Here is a 22,260-nt window from a genome sequence, read left to right as displayed (position 1 = left end):
CCCTAGGGACTCAGAAACATGGGGGTTGTGGGGCAGGGTGCTAGATAATGTTGGTTTGGGGCAGTAACCAGTCTGCATGCTGTCAGCTGGAACCAGCCATGCTCTAGGAGACACACAGTGCATCAGGCACTTGGCCCTATGGCACATCCTCAGCTGAGCAGGGCTGAGCCAAAGAAGCAAGAAGGCGGGGGGGGGGGGAGAGAGATAAAGAAAATTTAAGGAGGCAGCCAATTATTGTCTGCACACACAGCCCTATGCGGAGGGACAGAGTCAGTTCAGCAGCCAGAAAGAGTTCAGGGGAATGCATAATCCTCTCCCACAACCCGGTCCTTCCCTCCCACCCCCATTTCCGTTTACTATTTGATGTAATTATAGTTTTTGATTGAAATCCACCTGGAGTGTCACCTTTTTTTTCTTCTCTCCCCCCACCTTTTACACTTAACAGACTGTCTAAAGAAACCCATCAGAAGGCAGCAACAACTCCTACAAAACAGAAAGCCATCAAAAGAGTGGGGAGCCACAAGCCTGCTTGTACTGCACCTCTCAAATCTCATCCCGTAGAGCCAGATTTGCAGCTGCAGGAAAAGGGCCCTATCTCTTCCTTCCCAAACCTTAGACCCCCAGAATAAGATGAGCAGAATCATCAGACTTTTTCATTTTCTAGCTTTGCTCAAAACGTCTACTTCGGTTCCAACTCCTCTAATTTTGCTATCACCAAACAAGTTGAAGCAAATGCATCGAACACACTGCTCACAGTTGCAAGTGCCTTAGGAAAAAGAGCTCAGATCGTGCAACTACAACCAGCTATCCTCTTCTGGCTCTGCTGAAGGAAAGGGTGACATTTCTCATCCATCTGATTTTAAAGCAGTGCCCTCTCGCTCACCTGCCCTCCCCCCATCTCTCCAAAATACTTAGGGGACTAAGACGTCATTTCTATGCTCCCCCCCTTCCAAAATCACATCTAACTTTCTCACCTCCAAACTCTCCTGCTCTTCCTCTATCCTCGTCCTCTCTTCCTCTCTCTCTCTCTCTCTCTCTCTCTCTCTCTCTCTCTCTCTTACACACAGCACACATTTTACCTCCCATGTCTAATTTACACCTTCTCAAGGTTGCTCCTTTTTTCTTTTAAAGGGGGGAAATAGCAGCACCGTAAATGAAAAGTCCAATTTCTTTAAATTTGCATTGTAAAACCATCGTTCAACTTCCTCGAAATAAATTTTACTATTTTATTAGAGCAAACAAAATGGTAATAAAACACTAATACAGCGTCTTGTATCCAAGGGAAGAGCTAAAATTAACATAGCCCGCACAGTGTTTGCTATTACATTCAATTACCTTTTTACTTAAGATTTACATTCTCATCCCCCTTAATCTCCACATTGGTGGCTTCGGAATCACTCTCCCCAAGTCAGGCCTAACATTCGAGAGACTGGCTATTATGAAAGATAGTCTCTCTCCAAGCACAGCTGCACTTTTCCCTCCAAGAGCTAAGACGATGATCTGGTTTTGCCACCGGCTACAGACATCTGCTCCAAAACAGAACAAACTCTGGTCCAACAGAACTGACCAAATCAAAATCAGTCCAAAATTGGTTTAACAGCAGCAGCCAAGGTTAGTGAGGTTTAGGGGTGGGAAAGTCAATTTCAGTTTCTTGTTTATCCAGTCTTAAATGCTCAATTCTCCACATTTCCACATGAGTTTATGAATTATTATTTCAAAATTTCTCATGAAAATTGATCTGGGTTTACGTGCAAATTCCTCCTTGTGCTTGTATGCAGTTGTGCCTAATGTACTCATTTTTGCAAAGCCATTTCCCCCCAATTGAACATATATTGATGTTATTTTTGCTGACATGCGCATTTGAATGTATACTTTACCCCTGGCATATGCACATGTGCACACATTACCTGGCCAAAGAAATGCACTGCAAAAGCTGGAGTTGTTCACATTTCAAAGGATGCTTCTGTTTCAATCCGCACATTGCTTTGCAAAGTGGGAACGAAGTTAAGTCTGCGTTTCTCTCCCCACCCCCCACTCCCCCAGCCGCTGTTAGATCATCATTGTTGCCGTTTATTATTACGGAACAACAACTATCTGCTGAACACAATGCTTAGCGCCAGAAACTGCACAAAATGGAGACATAATGCAGTCCTCATCCCAAGCATGTTCCATTTACATTATACAGACAGGCAATACGAGGTTGAAGGAGAGGAGAGGACGTTTGCGCAAATAGCAGGACTGAGCTTTAAAATGTGTTAAGACAAAAGGCACTGGGGGGGGGGGACGGGAATGGATGGGACAAGGGGGTTCTGGTCATCTTTTTTTATGGCACACACCCGTACAGGAAACTTGGGTCTTTTGCCTGCCTCATGCACTCCATGAGTAGCCATGAAGGGGGTAAACTGAGGCTAAAGCAGAAGTCCAGGAAAGACTCACAGTCAGGAGCCCGGGAAGCTTGCTTCCTGCTTTTACCCTATTCTCCCTCCACCTTTATCTCCCCAAATTTCACCAGGCACTGCTTGCATGCTTGCAAGCTTACCTTCGCATTCCTAGGAGCTAGGAAACAGCTTCCTTAAAAACAGCAGCAGGGATTTCCTCCGGCTGCAGTATTCTGCAGCTGCACCAGGGTGATGGAGCACACGTACCCTCAGTGTTACATGTGTGCACACTCATCCTGCCCCCCCCTCCAAGAAAAAGGATCATGGGTTCAGTATATGCGAAGGAAAACCTCATCTTAAGTTTGTCTTCCCAGTCGTCCCACACAACATCCAGTCTTGGATGAGCACAGGAGATGACAGTGTATAAGTCATGCCCCCAGCCCACACTTAAGGAATCCTATCTCCGCTGCCAAGCCAAGTCATTGCTTTGCTTTCGACAGGCTGGGAGAACGATGCTCTTCAGGAAATACTTTGACTTCCAGTTGCTTTAGTTTTTATTCTGCTGCCGCGAATTGCACTGGCTGCAAATTACCTACCAGCCTAAGTTTAAAGTGCTGGTTTGGGACCAGCATACCTGAAAGATCATCTCACCTCTTTCTAAATCTCCAATCTAAGGTCTCCTGCAGATACCATATTATCAAGACACCCACAATATAGGAACCAGGCCTTTAGTGTGGTGGCACCTCCCCATCAGAATTTCCGCTTGTTAAATTACAAGACGGGCACCATTTCAAAGCTTGCTGAATACTTTCCTCTTCCAACAAGCCTTTTAAAGTACAGTTCTTTCCCAGTCCGCATCTGCACTGGAATTGTTTTTAGATGCTTTGATTGTTTTATCACTTGTGTGTTTGATAATTTGTGAGAATAGAAGTCAAGAGAGCAGATGAAGAGTCCTTAAGGAAAGGAGGAGGAAAGGTTTGACGCATTCCATTGTTATTCTCTCGCTCCCGTTCTCTTCATTGGCCGATCCAAAAGAAGTCTGTCCTCAAACTAGAATGTTTCTTAGGACCTGTCCTCGTCCCACCTGGATTTCCCTGGTTTTGCTTCCTTTCTCCATACTTGGTCTCAGTTTTGTCTTCTTTTGCTACCCCACCCTTTATAAATAAAAAGGAAGATAAACCAGCCAGCACCACCTGAACAGGGCAAAGGAGGGGGAGCGGGGAGTAAGGCAAACACAGCAGAATTTTATCTTTTATTTTTACCTGTTCTGAGGCTTTGGGCATAGAACAGGCGTTAGCAGTGAGTGCAAGTTCTGAGTCACCCCTCCAGTTCCCTTTGCACAAGCCAAGGGACAAACAGGAGGAAAACTTAGAATTAAAAAATAAAACTCACAAGTGTTTTGGCCTCTCGGATGGCAGACAAGAAATGCTTTGTGAAAGCTGGGTACTTTGTGTGCTGTATTCAGTTCAAGTTCCTACTCAGAGCAGACCCATGGCAGTTAGTAGAACACAACTAATGTAGGTCCTAATTTAGAATACAACTAATTTAGGGACGCGGGTGGCGCTGTGGGTTAAACCACAGAGCCTAGGACTTGCCAATCAGAAGGTCGGCAGGTGATCTCCCATTGCTCGGTCTCTGCTCCTGGCAACCTAGCAGTTCGAAAGCACATCAAAGTGCAAGTAGATAAATAGGTACTGCTCCGGCGGGAAGGTAAACGGCGTTTCCGTGCGCTGCTCTGGTTCGCCAGAAGCGGCTTAGTCATGCTGGCCACATGACCCGGAAGCTGTATGCCGGCTCCCTCGGCCAATAAAACGAGATGAGCGCCGCAACCCCAGAGTTGGTCACGACTGGACCTAATGGTCCGGGGTCCCTTTACCTTTACCTTAATTTAGGTCCATTTGCGTCTACTCTGAGTAGGACTTAGCTGGCTAAATCCACAGAATCGCAGGGAAGAAGTGCACATATCTAGACTTCAGCATCCCTATTTTTTTGCACACCTTTTGTACATTAGTTTTGAAAAGCAGCATTGTTGTTGTTTAGTCGTTTAGTCGTGTCCGACTCTTCGTGACCCCATGGACCAGAGAACGCCAGGCACCTCTGTCCTCCACTGCCTCCCGCAGTTTGGTCAAACTCATGCTGGTAACCTCGAAAACACTATCCAACCATCTCGTCTTCTGCCGTCCCCTTCTCTTTGTGCCCTCCATCTTTCCCAACATCAGGGTCTTCTCCAGGGAGTCTTCTCTTCTCATGAGGTGGCCAAAGTACTGGAGCCTCAGCATACTGTATAAATATCTTTAAAAACAAAACAAAACCCTGAGGCTGCTAGGTTTTGGGTTTTTTTAACCATGTGCATTGCTGTATCAGACCTTGCAATTTCCCAAGAGTGGCTAGTCACATTCACCTACAAGCTCAAAAAGCAGAGCAAGGCAAGATGTCCGATGGTCTCCTGTCACTGCCTCTCTCAACATCTCAAAGTAAGAGGTTGACTGCTTTCAATCATGGAGGCTCCACTTGGGAACAATAGCTTCAAACAGGCATGGGGAAACTTCAGCTCTCGAAGGACTGTTGGACTACAGATCCACTAGTCACTAACCATTAGTCATGCTGGCTGATGTGATTTGGGAGCCCCAACGACATCTGGAGAGCTACAAATTCCCCATCCCTGGTTTAGAGCTAGAGACGGATCCACACCCTACCCACCCCGCCCCCTGCAATTTGTTTCATACTCTTTTAAAGCCATGTAAGCTAGTTACCATCCACCTTATTTTGTGGGAAATGATTTCAGTTAACTTTATTACGTGATGCACAGAAACACCTTCTTTTTTAACACCATGCCTAAATCCTGCTGATGGTTTATTTTAATTATATAGAGGAGCTTGCCCAGGAAGGGCTGGGTTCCAAACTCCCAGTCAACCATGAAAAGCACAAAACTGGTCTTGGGCTGCTCACCCATGCTCAGCCTATGCTACCTCACAGGGTTGCTGTGAAAAGAAAAGTGGGACCAACTCTAGGCATGCCACCCTTAACTTCTTGACCCTCTGGTCTCAGCTAGTGTGCAATCTGCATTGGCTACCAATTAGTTTCCAGGCCCAATTCAAAGGGCTGGTTTTGACCTATGTAGCCTTAAACAGCTTAGAACCGCTATACCTCAAGGACCGCCTCTCTTTATATAAACCTACCCAGACCCTGAGATCATCTTCTGAGGCCCTTCTTCATGTGCCTCCTCCACAAAAGGTCTGGAGGATGGCAATACAGTACAAGAACAGGCCTTTTCCACAGAGGCTCCCCGTTTGTGAAATGCTCTCTCCAGAGAGGCTTGCCTGGTGCCTTCATTATACACCTTTAGGCACCAGGTGAAAACATTCTTCTTTAATCAGGCCTTTGGCTGATTGACATCTGATGCCCTTTTAAAATGTGCTGTGGAAGGAGGAATTACTGGGTTGTTTTTGTTTTTATTATGTATTTCTGTTTTTAAAAAATATATTGTGATTTTATGCTGTGAACCGCCCTGCAATCTATTGCTAAAGGGCAGTATATAACATTTATTTAAAAAAGAGAAAGTAGTAGCATATGCAGGTCTGTGCCATGAATATATAGTTGTTGTTTTTAAGGTATGTAGATGTTACACAAGAACAGAGGGCAAACAATTCTGGCATACTGCAAGATGTAGTTTTGACTGACGTTCCACATTAAAACTACACACATACTCTTACCAACACCCAACTTTAAACCTCTTCAGAACATCTGCCATTGCATTATCAGAGATAATATTGACACAGGTCTGGAACTGAGAATCAAGTTATTCCAGGAATAAGGAAGAATCCAGCTTCTTTTAATTCAAGCTTCCCTTCTCCCCCATTAGGACTCTGCATTGCTGGGCATCTTTTAGTTTTTTTACAAATCCAGGTGACCAAAAAACCAAACGATGAAGAACCTGAAATGAAACACACCAAGCTCCCAACCATCAGGTATTGCTTAGGAGCACAAGAAGAACCTTGCTGCTGGATCAGGCCAAAGGCCCATAAAGTCCAGCATCCTGTTCTCACAGTGGCCAACCAGATGCCTCCAAAAAGTCCACAAACAGGATCTGAACACAACAGAGCTCTCCCCACATGTAATTCCCAGGCACTGATACTCAGAGGCAAGCTGATCAGCACTTTGCACAGTCAGCTTCTCCTGGAAAAAGGAAGTGCCAATTGCTTCCAAGATCACTTGACTTTCGGGGGGTTAAAAAAACCACGTGTCTGCTCTTTCCAAAACAAGGGAAACTGCAAAATGGAGAGTACACCTCTCCAGGTATGTACTTCTGGTGTTGGACCACAGGCCTTATAACACCAGATTTTGTACAAGGGTCTACACCCTGCTGTTTTTAATTCTACAGCCTGCGGTGCAAGGCTAAAAAATGGAGAGGAACCTTGTACCAGTTCCACATCATCTAGTCAGAGTGGGCCACAGAAGAGCATCTGTGACTCGCTTCCATGCGGATGAAACTGGAGGATGCAAACCTCTGTGAGAAAAGTGACTAGCAAATATTATAATCTTCCAGAAGCAGCCTTCTAATTGGCAGACCCTTGGCTTGACTTTGCCCAGAATAACAGTTCCTAAATGTCCAGAAATGCTACAAATTCCCAAGAGCCTGTGGCTTTGTCATTCTCGCAACCTCTTCTAAGGAAAGACACAGTTGATCAAAATGGAGACCTTCAACGTGGAAGACTACGCAATCTACTGTCCTTCGGTTTCATAGGCACAGCCATCCCGGCAAATTCTTCCATGCGAAACCTCCCACATGGAGGCAGCAGTAACACATAGGCCTGCATGTGGAACCAATGGATCATCGCATGGCAAGTCTCCACACCAGATGATGGATTCCATTTTGGATTTTATTCTTTATTCAGTGCACTTAATATGAGGGGCTCCACTGGTCTTTCCCCTTTTTATCTTCAGACCAACCCTGCGAGGTAGGTTAGGCTGAGAGAAAGTGATTGGAATACCCTGTGGAAGGGTGTTTATTTTACAATTAGTGTTTTTAAAAGAATAATAGTGACGCTACTGGTGTTGTATTCTTAACAGCTATAAGCCAGCTACAGTTGTTTACATCCCATCTTGTCTTTCAAAAGTTTTAAGGAAGTAAATGAGTAAGAAATCCAAGCAAGCCTTTAAAAAGAGCAGAGCAGTTTTATCTTCTTTAGACAAAATATAATTGAGTCTTAACAAAACAAATGCATAACAACAAGAGAGCTTTTTTTTAAAAAAAAAAATCAAATCTGCCTGGGCTAAGAAGAATTTTCTTAGAAATTGGACGGAAGGCGAGAGTTTAAAACTCAGTCACCAAATTAGCCAAGTCAAGCGGCACAGCCTGCATTTATGGGGGGAAAGTCCTACCTCACGTATTTGCTACCGGCACGTAGCAGGCCAGCTGCCACTCTCTGCTCCCATAGTTTTAAAAAGACTTAAGTCCATCCAAAGGGGGAGCTTAATTTTCCTTTTTAAAAGAGAAAAGTGTCAGTCTAATTAGATAAATCCGCCAGGCACGTGGCCTGCAGTTCGTCATGGAAATTAACCTCTTCAAAAGATCAGAGTTACCGAAATAAGAATGTGTGTTTTGGCAGAAAGCGGACGGAACGGGACACACACACACACACACACACCGGCTGAGTACTGGACGCTTCATTCTCTCTTTCAATAAATGCGCTTTCTTGCAAGCCCCCCTTGCCCCCTCCCGTCCTTTCTCTCCCTGTGGGCAGAAGCCAGGGAGCTTTTGTTGCCAAACAACACTAGCAAAAGGTGCCGGTGTGACAGTGAGGAAGTCTTTTCGGGGAGGACACAATAATAACCCTGATGGAAGAATATCACCTCGGTGGCGGCCGAGGGCAATTTGCCAGAAAGCTCCCCTTGATGGAATGGGCAGGGTCCAAGCTGGATAATCTCCTGGAAGACATAGACACCCACACGTTTTCTCAAGGCCTATCCCAAAGAGAGATACAGATCTGGCAGAAATCATTACCATTCACAAAAGCCTTTCAGAGAGACGAAACCTTGGCTAGAAAGCAGCTCCTGGGCTCTTCTCTCATCCTAGAAATCTTCATTTCAGAGACCCATGAAAACTCAGGTCAGCAGCAAGAGGACACTCTCTCTTTGGGATAGATTTTGACAGCTTGAGACGCAGTCCGCGGCTACTAACCCCGATGGTTTTGCTTGCCCTCTGTGATCAGAAGCAGTACGCCTCTGAATACCAGCTGCTGGGACTCATCGGCAGAGAGAGAGAGAGCTGGTACTGTGCTTAGGTCTGGCTTTCAGGCTTCCCACAGGTATTTTGGTTGGCACTGTAAGAAAGGGATGCTGGACTCAGTTCATTCGTTTGTTCTTCTGATGCAAGTTTCTATAAATTGGGCATGGAATTTTAGGTGGTTAAAAACAAACAAGCCACTTCTTTATTCTACGCCAATACTCATTTGGGTATTCTTATTAGTGTTTCTACACCAATGCTCATTGGGGCATCTGAAATTATCATGTTTTAAATTATGAGATCCCTCCTGCCCCACACTTACCCTCAAGGAATCTAGAAGACACATTTGTTGAGAAAGGGGGGGGGGGAGTCATGGACTGGTTGTAATGCACAGCGAGTTAGTGCTGGGAGGGACCAGTGGATCATCTCGAACAAACTCTTGTAGAGAGAGGTTCTTTGGATGGAATTGCACATACCTCGTCAAAATAGTCCCAAAACAGACTGCCCAATAAATAAGTCTGCAGAGCAAATTGTTCAAGAAAAAGGCTCGTAGGAGTCCTTAGGGCTCACGTCTGGCACCTCCAGATTCCCTTTAGGATGCAGTGCTGTGGACCAACGGGACAGTGCTGGACTCTGGGGATGGAGCAGCACTGCTGTGCTCAGGTCCTGCTTGTGGGCTTCCCTGTTGCAACTAGTTGTCCACTGAGAGAACAGGATGCTGGACTAAATGGGCTCTGGCCTGATCCAGCAGAGCTCTTCTTCTGTTCCTCGGTAATGGTTTGATGTAGGCTCACCCAATTCATCTCCAACCTATTAACTTTCCTTCCTCCTTCATCTTCAGCTTCCGTCTCTGTTTTGGTCAGCCCTTTTCCACATGATGCCTTGAGCCAATCCTACCAGGCCTTTGGCTGAATAACATTCTATTGTGCTTTTAAATGCCTTTGTGGGAGTGGGGATATTGGTTTGGTTTTTGTTCTTGCTCTTGTTTTATTATGTATTTTGTGTTTTCATCTTGTATTTTTATGTTGTGAACTGCTCTGTGATATTCGGAATGAAGGGCAGTATACAAATTTAATAAATAATAGTAATTGCTGGCATCTGTCTCGAGAGACAATGGAGTGTGCCTCTGGGGGTGAAGTCAAACCATGGGAGAATCACAGCACCTACTGTAGCTGCTGAGACTGGTAACTTACAACTCCCACATTGTTTTTGACGCATTAGCAGAACCAAAGTGCAAGCCTGGGCAGTGTGTATTGAGGCTTTGGGCTGCACAGACAACAAGACCCCCCCCCCCCGTTTGGCTGCGCTGATGTGGTCCAAATGAAAGCAGACCAATATGTTGGGCATCAGGAGTTGTTGCTGGAAGGAGACGTAAAACCATCTTAGGGACTCCAATTCAGATCTGTGCAGGGGCTAAAGCTTAGGCTTTTCTTCTCCCAAATAATAATAATAATGCCAGTGCTCAAGACTGCCTCTCCCTAGGCTAGGGATAGGGAACACGTGTGGTCCCTCAGATGTTGGGTTCCACTCCCATCAGACCCAGCCAGCCAATGGTTCTAAAGCTGGTGTCAACTACCTTGGTGATAGCCTCCTCCCCAGCTACACAGGCATTAGACCTGGCGAACAAAGCCAGTATTTCATTTGGTGTACATTGTTTGTCTAAGTAGCTTGTGTGGGCTTACAGGGAAAGCTAAAATACTCCTTCCTCCTTACAGGCAAAGCTGAAACTGTCACACATGGAAGTGTAGGCCCTGGGCTCCTCACAAGGCCAGTGTCAGAGATAGGCGCCATGGGGCACTTGCTGAGGCCTCCTCTTCCCACATTAACCGGCCCTCACCAATAACACAAGCAAAGACAAGAGAGAGGAGATAGAGTAGAACTCGCCCGACTCTTCACACTTTCTCCCATTCCAGATGGTTGAGCAGACTGAGTCCAGGGGTGCGATGAGAGAAAGTGGGCAGGTAACAGTCCCTTGGAAGAGGAGGAAGGTCCTTGGCAGGGACTGTGAGGGCACCTTCCCCAAGTACCCTCCAAAATCAAATGCTGGCACTGCCTCCTCTATTGGTGGACCACACTTGGAAGCATTACCAGGTTGCTGTGGCAGCGCCATTTTGGTTTCTAGCCGGACCCCAGCACACCATTACGCTGTGGGTTTCTCAGAACGCCAGGCAGGATTTTTTTTTAAAGAGGAGTGGGCAGGGCAAGCGTCCACAGTAGGACCTGCCAGGCTACTGGGGCTCTGGCAGCTGCCCAAGTATGCCATGTGCTGATACCGCATAACACAAGATATGTTCTGGAAAGGGGCAGGGAGCAGGCTATGCATGTGGTAGCAACTGCTCACCTCCCCCAGCGAGGGCCATGTTCATCGCTAGAGACTCAGAAGGACAAGTTACCTCACAAAGCTGACTCACCCAATCCTTGGCAAAGCTGGAGAAACCCCAGAGACCTAAATATTTGATGCTGGCACCCCGAGGGCTTCAATCTCGCTACAAAGTATTTAAGGCTCCTCCAAAGTCTTGATATTGCCCCCTGGGAATTTCAGGGACTTGGAGGGGGCATACTCAAAGTATGGTCAGTGGCAAAGCACCTGCTTTGCATGCAGAAGGTCACTGGTTCAATCCCCAGCACATGCAAGTAGAGCTGGGAGAGACTCCCTGCCCAAAATCCTGGAGAGCAGCTGCCAATCAAGGCAGACTGTACTGAGCTAGATGGAGCAGTGGGTGTAATTCAGTATAAAGCCATTTCCTATGTTCTTAAAAAAGGGAGAGGCATAGGAGGCCTTGGAACCCCCTTTGCTGAAGAAAAGTCTATGCAGAAGTGCCTAGGAAAAGCACCTTGCGAAAAAGGCATGTTTTTGTCTGGTACATATTCAGCCAAAGTGTTATTGGCTGCCCACCCCCCGCTTATGCACCCCGTTTAAAATGCTCAGGTCAGAGAGGTTCAAGGTCACCCACACGAGAATTCCAGCCCCCCAGTGACAGAATTAAAGGAGTTGCCATGTTCCTTTGCTGCATGGTTAAGATTTATTTCTATTTTAAAAAGCAGCCCTCCTCATAGAAAGGATCGCTCGGCACCTGCAGAATGATTCCTAGAACCTCAAGCCACCCAGGGCTCAAAGCTGCACACTTACGAGGTGCAGCCTCTTCCTACGATTAAAAAGAAGAAGAAGAAAAAGCAACAGTATCTGGAGATAAATTCTTCAGGAAATAAAAGCACAAGAGGCGGCGATATGCTTTCAGACAGCGAACAGGGGGAGAAGGTTAAAACCTGATATGTGACAGGGGAGTGTTTTTTCAAAGCTAGAAGAAAGAAAGAAAAACAGGCTTGTTCTGCTGTGAAACTTTTCCTTATCCAAAAAGAGGTGCGAGTGTGTGTTAGAAAGGATAACCCACAAACATTTATGCAGGGAAGGCCTTTGGCCAGGACAGGGAAGGAAGCGAGTATTCTCCTTGGAAGTCTTTCATGTGAAATCCAGGTGGATATTCCATTCTGACATTAACATCTCCCACGGGAATTATTCCCGTGCACTCCTGTGAAGAAATGCACATTATGTCACATTCAATCTGGCGGGGGGCGGGGGAGGAACGCTGCGCTCACAACTGCCTCCTCCAGCGGACGGCACTTGGGGTGCTTGTGGCTGGCTGCGGCAGCATGAAGGTCAATCCCACCGCGTGCAGAATTTCTACAGAAAGTGGTGCTCTGCCCGTCATGCAAGATGCCGTGGGGTGCAGCACCCACGGCGGGAGATGGTGTGGACCGCAGCCACCGTGCGGGTGACGGTTATGTAGGCTGCATCAAGCATTCTGTTCAATGGCAGAGTCACTAACTCTCCAGGAAACGGCTTCAGGTGGTTTTAAGGTTAGGGGGGCCAAGAAAGAGGGAAAAAATGTGACCGCTTCCTTCCCAAACACCAAACTTTTAATAAACATCACACAGAGCCTCAGCTTGCTGACTGCACATCTTACAGGGAACCCCATCTTCCAAACTTGTTAAGTTTATCCAGTGAGCGATGGTATGTCTGAGGCTGCTAGGCCAACAAGCCGAGTTGAAAAGGACCCCTTTTGTCCCGGCCCCCCTTTCCACAACCAGTTCCTCTGCCCCCCCTTTCTCCTGTGTCCTCAAGACTCCTCTCACCTTGAGGAGTGTTAGGATTACCCAGCATTTACACTCAGTGCTTCTCTTTATTCCTTAAGACTTATTAAGAATGATAATGAGCTACAAAGCTGAGAACACGTTCCTCTTTCTCTCTCTCTCTCTCTCCCCTGTCGCTCTTCCTCTCTCTCTCTTTCCCTACGTGCCTTTTCCGTCAAAGGCACACAGGACAAATCTGACCAAAAAAAAAAAAAAAAAGGGCTGACAATATGGATCAAGGACACTTGAGGATTTATATTCTATAAATCAAACCCCCACTTTTTGGGGAGGGAAGTTTTTTATTATTATTTCTGCACTAATTTCTCCCTTCCCCACCCCACATTTTTGCTTCCTTTTGCCCCCCTTTTTAAAATTCCCTTCCCCACCTTCAGAAGATTCCCCCCCCCCTCCTTCCTGGACTTTGAAATGAGGTGTGGGGGGGAAATAAGACGGAAAAAGGAAGGCTGCCTGCCTGCCTGAAAAGGCTCGTTAACATGGGGCTCTTAAACGGTTGATTAATTTTAGCAAAATTTACGACACTACTCCTGCTTTCCCCTTCTTCGCCTTGCAGCATGACACTAGAGCGAGTTAACTTGAGGTCCTTCTTTCTGCTGCCGCCACCCCACCCCCCGAACCCCTCCACCACCGGTACTTTGCAGGCTTCCTCCCATGTCCCAGCACTTGTTTGTACACATCAACACGCCTGGAAAGATCATAAACGCTGTCCAGGAACATCCCCGCCTTACGGATAAAAGCAGTTTTATTCCCTTTTACAGGGTCGAGGAGAGCAGGAAAAGCACAGGAGACCAACTTCTGACTATTCTAACTTTTAAAAAATGATAAAATAGAAATTGTTTCAAGTGACAAGCTGATTTCAGGTGGGGGTGGGTTATTATTTTTTTAAAGGAAGCCTTTCAACCATTCTCCATCTTATAAACATGTCCTCCTGACTTTGGGCTGCATTCAGAATCCTAGGATGCTCTCTCAAAAACCGTGTCTGAAGATGGCTTCATTGCTTATAATTGGGGGTGGGGGCAGGGGAGGTAAATGGCAAGGGAAGAAACAGACCATCTAAATAAAATGAGAGAAAGACGCAGCTCTTAAACATTCCCTTAGCTGTACGCTAATATTTCAACCGTCTGGTGAGCGCTGGCTTCTCACCTGCTATTTACCTTCTCCACTTGCCCGTTTCTTCTGGCACTCTGATATAGACATCAGAAATGCATGAAGACTCAATTACTAAGCTACTTCATACACAGGGCCACATCGCACACTCATGGTTTTTTTTTAAAGGAAAAACAACAATCAGACTCACTTTCTGCCCACTTACGACATGATTTTGGGGTTGCCATCCCAAAAACCTTCCCGTTTTGTCACTTGAACATGTCATGACCACTGCGTCAGTAGCTGTCGAATACGGTACAGACAAACAGAGCCCAACTACATCTAGGTATGAAGCTTACCATTTCAAGACACAGCAATATTTGTGTTCTCACCCACCCACCTACGAAATCAACAAGATATGGGTTAAACTAAGCCACACCTGCTATTTAAAAGGAAAAAAGTGTTAAGAAGCTGGGATTCAAATTTTTGGAGTTGCTGTTGCAAAGAAAACATTTTTAAAGGAAAAAAAGTTCAGGTAGAAATATTGTGGGATACAGAGATGGACCTGCTTTGAGTCAAAACAGGCAAGGCTGTTTGGGATTGGTTTATTTTTAAAAAAAGATTGGATAGGTTGCCCAGAACATTCTGTTTGTGGCAGTAGAGCCTCCCCCCATATTTATATAGATGGGTTGGGTGTAAATCATTCTCAAAATGAAATTAAGTAGGGTATGGGTATGTATGTGGGGTGTGTAACTTGTGTTGAGGACAAAAAAAAAGAGACATTGTCACAGTAAATCGGGGGGGGGGGGGTAGCCAGTCCCTGATCTAAGCAAATAACACATTCTGATATATTAAAGTATTTAAAAAGAAAATTGGGCAAAAGGACATAAGCAGGTGGCCACTGGCAGAGAAGGGGTGGCTTAGAACAGAACATTACAAGTTTCTGAAAGTTAAAACTCCACCCTCACCCTTTGAACTAAATCTTGCTTTTTCTGTTTGCTCAAGGAGGGGGGGGGGGAGACTAATACAGAGTAATCATTTGATTTAAAAAAATATGCTTGTTGAAAGACACGTCCATTTTTCAAGCATATGTGTGTGTTTTGAATTCATAGGTGCCTCCCTTAAGTTTAAAAGCACCGGGTATTTTTTTTCCTGTCCTGATCATTTAAATAAATTTGCGGTGGGGTAGGGGTTCACCCACTAGACCAGAGGCAACAATCATAGTGGAATATCCACCCTCCACCACCTCTTTCCCTATTTCAGGAGCAACAAGCCACTATGCATCTTAAATCCTCTGTCCCTCCTCCCCATAGAATCAGGATTTTCTCCTGTAAAAAATGACAATGTCAGCTGTAGGAAAACTGACACGACCAGCTTTTAAAAGAAATGTTGGTGTGGGGGGAAAGAGGGAAGTCAGCCACTGACTTCTTGGTTAAAGTATTTTCTTGTTCTAACTCATGTTCTTATGTCACTGAGCTAAAAAAGACAGAGAGAGAGAGGGGGGGAGAGAGAGAGAGAAAGAAAGGGGGGAGAGATGACTTTCCTTGAATGATCTGTTTAACCTAAGCCAGAGGAAAAAAAAAAGTCATTAATTACTTATGTGAGCTATTGCTTCTGAAAGACAATAAACCTGCCCGGTCGCCATGGATATGACATATTTGCTCTGAAAACAACACAATAATTAGCAAAGGGGAAAGATACAAGGGGAATATGCAAACTCCCGGGTTTAAAGCCACAGTGTTTCTTTTTTCTGAGTAGCGTGTGTGTGTGTGTGTGTGTGTGTGTGTGTGTGTGTGTGTTTGTTTTTTTCACTTCTGTCGGTCCAGTTTGCAATTCAAATTTTTTAAAAAGAATAAAGAAAAAAGGGTGGGAGAAGCAGCTACCCAAAAGATTTACCAGAGAGAGAGAGAGAGAGAGAGAGAGACAAGGCAGGCATGGAAGGAAAAGGATGGTGATCAAATTCCACTGAAACAGCAGGGACAAAAACATAAACACACAAGAGAATTAATAAGATGAAAAGCAATCAAGGATGTGGATTTCATCAGACAAGTTAGGCTTACGTTAGTCTTGTTTTTAAGTCTGTTTAGTGCTGTTTTGGCTGGAGCAGGTTGAATGCACGTGTATCTGTGTTTTAAAAGAAAAAGGGGGAAAGTAAACTGGAGAGTGCGGGGGGGGGAGGCAGAGAGAAGATACTGTTTTAAGAAACAAAAAAGGTTGAAAAGAGAATAGCACTGGATAACAGGGCGAAACGAAGCTTGGATGGAAGAAGATGCACGGCAGGCATATTTTTAAACCTACCACTTTGCCCGTCTGTCAGAAGCCAGTGCCACCAGGTTGGCACCTGCTAGGTGCCCGGGAACCCCAAAATAAGTCTCCACCATCTTTAAACGGGTCTCGAATAAGACAGCTTCCAAAACACATGACACCCATCACAAAATGACACTTTAACATAAAAGAAAAAAGTTTAGGTGGGCAATTTAGAACTTAGAAGTCTGCAGCATCTCCTTGTGAACTGCTCTAAAGAGAAAAGCTTTTTATGTATTATTCCCCCCCCCCCTCAGCTCACTCCCATTAAGCTGAAACAAAAGACTAAAAAAACCTCTAATGCATTAACTCTTCCCGATTCTGACCTCCTGCACTTAAAAAATAAATGATAAAACAATAATACCCTGAACATCCACTTTACCCCAAAAAATCTTTATATTTGATTTTGGACTTATTATAAAGTGAAGGAGAAGTGGAAGGACCACCTCACAACTGCAGCAGCAGCAAGCAAGATTTTATTTGCATCAATTACTGGTCTGTCTGACCACAGCCAAGCATATTTAAAAGAAGGGGCCTTATCATTTAATCTGCTCTTTCTATTACAGTTTTTAGACAGAATCTTTCAAGATCAGAGTCCCATTCACACAAACGGCAGACTCTTGATGATCAATACCCTTTAACTTTTCTGCTTACTCCCACCCCAGTTCTGCCCCTTTCTGAACACATCAATATGGAAAACATAAGTTGAACAACCAAATAATGCAGAGTTTGAGAAGAAAACAAACAAACAAAAAGAGTAGCAGAAGAAAAAGAGCCCACGCTACTTCTTTAAACACTTTAGCACATATGGAGTTTGATTTCTTGAAGAGATCAGTTTAACATCTCCATAGAAACCTGCAACAGATTATTATCAACAGAATAAATAAGTAGTCTAATAAATTAAACAGGAGGCAGAAGATCTGGAAACTTGATTACTAAGTTCACTAATATTCTGCTTCTTCACCAGCACCACATAAAGTCTTCCTAGCCGGTGGAAAAATGGATTTTTAAAGGGTGACAATCAAGTAAAACTAAGAAGTTATTTCCCCTACGCACCCGAAGATGGCTTATAGGAAAGACTTAGGGAGAGAAATAGGAAGGCCAGAGTGAATGTATTCCAACGGGAAGGATTAAGGTGATCCCTAATGTAGTTACATACGGCCTTGAGGAAGGAACTGTTTGGGGGGGGGGAGGCAGGAGAAGGGAAGCATGTTGAAAGGAAAGAACACATGGAGTTTATTAATCAAGTTCTCAAAGTTTCCCTCCCCTTCCACAAAAGCCAGATAGATTTAAACCACATCTATTCACATCAAACCTCCACGACACACCCTGTTCTCCCAAAGTTTTCTCAAGCAGCAAATCCCAGAAAGAAACCCTGGAGGTGGCACCCACCGTCCCAGAAGACACCCCCACCCACCCACCCACCCACAGGCCCTTACCCCAGCTTTGCCTTTCCATCCTTGCCAGCCACTGAGCCACCTTTCTCTCCCAGCAAAAGAAATAAAACGCGGAGAAAATATTTATTTGGAAAACTGACACAAGAGAAATGCACGCATATAACCTAAAACTGTGGACAGCACACAGAAGCTGTCTAGTCCCATACCCCCCCCCCCCAACTAAATACAGATTTTTCAACCATGGCTAAATTCTCCCCAGGACACACAACCACCCCTCCGAACCCTATGCCAACCCCTCCCCACTACCTGCCCAGTTCCAATACATTTTTGTATGCAACAGAATCTAATGGGAGTAGCGGTGGGGGGTAGCATGTTATTCCCTTCCCCAAGAAAACAAATAAGACTAAATTAAGATTCTCTTTATTGCATAAAATGACTCTTTCCCCCACCCCAGAAGCTTAGACTCCGACCATACATCTGGAGAGGCAGATTTGAGAGAGGGGGGAAGTATGCAATCATTTCATTCCCTCTCCAGAACTCACGCCTAATGTGCCCCGCTATGCGTCCAACGCTTTCACCCCCTTCTCTTAATTTCTGCGAACGCCCCAAACCCTCTACTTTCCCTTATTTTTAACCGCTATCTTGCTGTTGTCCCCACCCCACCCGCCCCCGTTCCCGGCAGGCCCGAACTTTGACTGACAGCTCGACACCTGTTCCCTCGTCCCGGGAGCGCCCAAACATGGAGAGGAGCGTTCACCAAAACCCCACTCCTTCCAGGGCGCCCCGCCCTTCGCAACTCCACCCCTAGGCCGAGCCAAACCCCCGCCCCCCCCCACCGCCAACACAAACAATACGCCAAACAACCGCTCGCCTGCCGGCCTCCCCCCCTCCAAAAAACAAACAGCCTCTGTACATGAAACGTCCCTTACCCCTTGCGCGCCCCCAGCAGACCCAACTTCTCCAAAGCGCAGGAGATAAAAATACGAATGAGAGAGAGAGTGCGTGAAAAGGACGGGGCGGGGGGCAAATCAGCTGCTCGTTCTGCAAATACCACGGGGTAAAAATAACCTGCTGCTGCAAACGAGGGGGCAGACACAAAGTACCCCGAATCGCCCCAAAAGCGCACTCTTAGGGACGCTCAAATAACTTGGGTTAGGGAAAGGGAAGCTAGGGAGAATAGGGAGAGACCCCCCACCCCGGAAGCGCAGGGCGACGCAAATACTGAGCATCGCGCCTCTCTCTCCCCCCCCCTCTTTCTCTCTTGTTGCCCCCTTGTGCGGCCACCGTGCGCTCCGGACCCTCCGCCCATCTCTCCAAAAGTCATCGCGCACCCGGGGTCTCCGCTCCAAAGCACTTTGGGAAAACTTTGCGCACCGACAGAAGCAGAAGCAGCTCCGACTCCAATCTCAAGAACCAGCCCAGACAAAAAATGTCCCTGTATTCTCAATCTTTTAGGGACCCTAACCCTGTCCTCCTCCTCCCCCCCCCCCCGGACAACCTGCACTCAGCTTTTTTTTAAAAAAAAAAAAGTGGGAAGGGGGAGAAATGTTTTCCCGAAACTGTCTTGAAAACGCGGACACCTGAGAGCAAAATTTGAGGAGGGGGGTGGGGGAGATCCCGCCCCCTCGTCCTCTGCCTCCCTCCCCCCTCCTGCCCTTTCTTTCCCTTTCCTCCACCCCCCTCCCCAGGAACTATTTTTAAAGTCTTCGAAAAATGCTTAGGCACCACCTGCAACCGTAGGCAACTGGGAGACCCAAGGGGATATTCTTCTATGCCCCCTCCCCTGTGTAAGGGAAGGGGGCACCTCCAGCTTCTTGGGAGATTGAGGAGGGGGATGAAAGGAAAGACGAGTCGCCAAACGCGCGGACGTCTCCCACCCACCTTGTTTGAGAAAGTCCTGGGAATTGCGAGAATCTTGCCTGCCTGTCCGCCCCTCTCCTCCCGCCCCTAACTCTGGACAAGAAGGAAAAAGAAAGCGAACCACCTGCATCCATTCCTCTCAAAGTGCCCCACGAAGAAAGGCAGAAAGAGGAGTGTGAGAAAGGGGGTCGCAGCAGCAAACTCTCTCTCTCTCTCTTTCTCCAGTCGCCCCCACCCAAAGGAGAAAAACCAGCGCGCAAAGCCCTGGCCCCTCCATCCCGTTTCCAGGCGCATTGCAAACCCCCGCGCCGTTTCCGCGCGCAATGACCTACACAGTCCTGTGCAGTGCAATGTAACGCGACCCCCCTCCCCGACACACACACTTTTTACAAGTGCCCCCTCTCTCGGCCGGTGCAAAGCCCCTTCTTCTCACGCCCCCTCCCTGGCCAGGGCAGCGACAGCCACCTTCCCCAGTGACTGCAGCCGCCTGCGTCGCCCTCCAAGCAATGCCGCCGCCGCTCGCCCTCTCTGCCCCAGCCCAGCGCGCACTGGGGAGAGCGAGGCGCGGAGAGAGTTGCTGGGGCGAAAGCGGCCGCCGCCAGCCGGGACGAGGCGCGGAAAAGTGCACGGGCGAGGAGTCTGGGGAGCCCCCCAGGGAGGAAGGGTCTGGGGCCGGGCGCAGGGGGGGCAAGGAGGGGAGAGCAGAAGGTCTTACCTGCACTTGGGGCTGCTTTGGGTGACTTTCCAAGTACAGGGAAATGTGTGTGTTTGGGATGGAGGCTTACAGCGCGCATGCGCCATCAAAGTTGCCCTGATCCGGGATTTTTTTCCCCCTCCTCTCGCTCGCTTCCCTTTTGCTTTGATTATTGAATTTTCCTATTTCTACCGGGGGTGCAGGCGGCGCGCAAAACCCGGACTGGAATCCGGGCACCATCTGACAATCCCCCCCACCCGCCCCACGCGAGCTTTCCGCGGGTTGAAAGCTAGGGAGAAAGGGGGACTTCGGAAGAAAAAAATGGGAAGGAAAAATAGAGAGGAGGAAAAAGGCATGGAACGGACTCGCAAGGAACTCCAGCTTAGGAGGGGCGCCTGCAAAACCCGGACTGGATAACAATACACTGGCAAGATTGGTTGTTGTTGTTGTTGTTGTTGTTGTTGTTGTTGTTGTTGTTGTTGTCCTTCTCCTCCTGCCTAAGAGCAATTGCTCTCCTCTCCTTTCCAATCCATCTCCCCTCCTCACTTTGCCTGTGACCGTTTTCAGCACAAAACCAAGGTGACCATTATCAACCTTGTGTTCCTTCCTTAGACTTTTGACGGATTTCATAAAACTGAAGAGTAAAATAAAAATAATAATAACACCAGGCGGGGTGTAAGTTTATGACTGGGTTTCCTGTATTGTATGAAAACCCATTGCTGGCCACCTTGCTCTTTAATTTTTAGAATTACAATTCCATATTATTAGTTATGATGTATACATATATTGATGCTCTGTTGGACTTAAGTGCACACACATCTTGAATCTTTATTCTGAGTTAACGTAAGAGTTTAGTAACAACTGTCCTGTCTTTTTGTAGTTTTGGATTTGAATACATTCATTTATTTAATAAAAGCATTTAAAATGTTTATAAAAGTATTTAAACACCACCATCTGATAAAACCGCAGGAGCGGCATACTATTATATGTAAACAATGAAACGGGGTGGGAAACCATCTTGGTATATCTCAGTACCTTACCTTTCTTTTCTTGGTAAGTGGTTCTAATTTATTACCTGTGGGTCTTTGCTGACAAAAAGGCTGACCTCCTGTACCACAAGTGAATAGGCTTTCCTTGCTGAAAATTTACAGTTCTATGGTAATAATTGTGAAAGGAAGACCAATAGTGTCTGATAGGAACAGCATATCATTTCAGGGTGACTATCAACTCTGGAAACACCTTCTTATGGCTGCCAGAATGTTCCTCCATGCTGCCTAGGAGCTGTAGAGAAAGGGTTTATACAGCCTGTAAGTGGACAACAGATAGGATGCTTCAATCCCTTTTGGGCAGGCAGCCTCTGCTCATGCTGCTACTTAAAAGAAGTAGATTGGGCCAAGTGGGGATCCCTGGCTAGGCAAGGCAGGGATTTTGATCCCTGCAAGGTTCTGGGGTATGGGCAGGAATGCAATGTGTCCTGATATTGCCACACAACAAAATATGCAACCCCAAGCCACGGCTGTCCCACTTGCAGCCATGAGCAAGTGGTCCACAATTTAGGGCTTATCCAACCTTCACAGCCCCACCTGAAGATGCTTGGAACAAAACCTGAGATGACATGCTGGCACATTTTATGTGCAAAGTACATGTTCTGCCACCAAGTTATGACCCTTCTTTTTGGGGAGCGGAAGGAAGGAAGGAAGGAAGGAAGGAAGGAAGGAAGGAAGGAAGGAAGGTCTTTCTGGAATACAAGCAAAAAGGTATAACCCCTTGCTTCCAAGTGGAGGACATTCTACAGCATTGGGGCCATGGCTACAAAGGCGCTGCTTTATTGTACCAGAGGCCCCCACTTCTTCAGGTCCATGGGCAAATTTTTACTTTTGAGCAAGGGCCATTTCTGCCCCCCCCCACTGCCAAGAAACAGAAACACGTGTGCACACACTCTCTACTTTTCCAAGAAGTCTAGGTGAAAATCGGATCTAGTGCAAAGCACGTAGAGCTAAGGAAGTGGGAGACAGTGCACCCCTTCCAACTTCCTCCTTCAGCTCTATGTCTTTCTCAAGCAACCACCCTCACCATCTCATGACCAAGCAGGCAGGGACGGTGCTCAGAAGTTTCATGGGCACCATGAAGGCTTCATGGGTGAGGCTGGAGCTCAAAGGGTTCCAT

General features: G+C 46.6%; 1 protein-coding gene across 2 annotated transcripts in view; it reads right to left on the bottom strand.

Moving 5' to 3' along the window:
* Positions 1-20,243, bottom strand: part of CASZ1 (castor zinc finger 1) — a 300,204-nt gene extending 279,961 nt beyond the window's left edge. For both annotated transcript variants that reach the window (XM_081923378.1, XM_081923380.1), the window contains exon 1: positions 20,116-20,243. The gene's annotated coding sequence lies outside the window, so the exon portion shown is untranslated. The remainder of the gene's footprint in view (positions 1-20,115) is intronic.
* Between the last annotated feature and the right edge of the window lie 2,017 nt (positions 20,244-22,260).

This window comes from Podarcis melisellensis (genome assembly GCF_964234715.1).
Source record: "Podarcis melisellensis genome assembly, chromosome: 8".
NCBI classification, from domain to species: domain Eukaryota; kingdom Metazoa; phylum Chordata; class Lepidosauria; order Squamata; family Lacertidae; genus Podarcis; species Podarcis melisellensis.
Note: the sequence above shows the minus strand (reverse complement) of the source record. Positions and strands in the feature narration are given on the sequence as shown.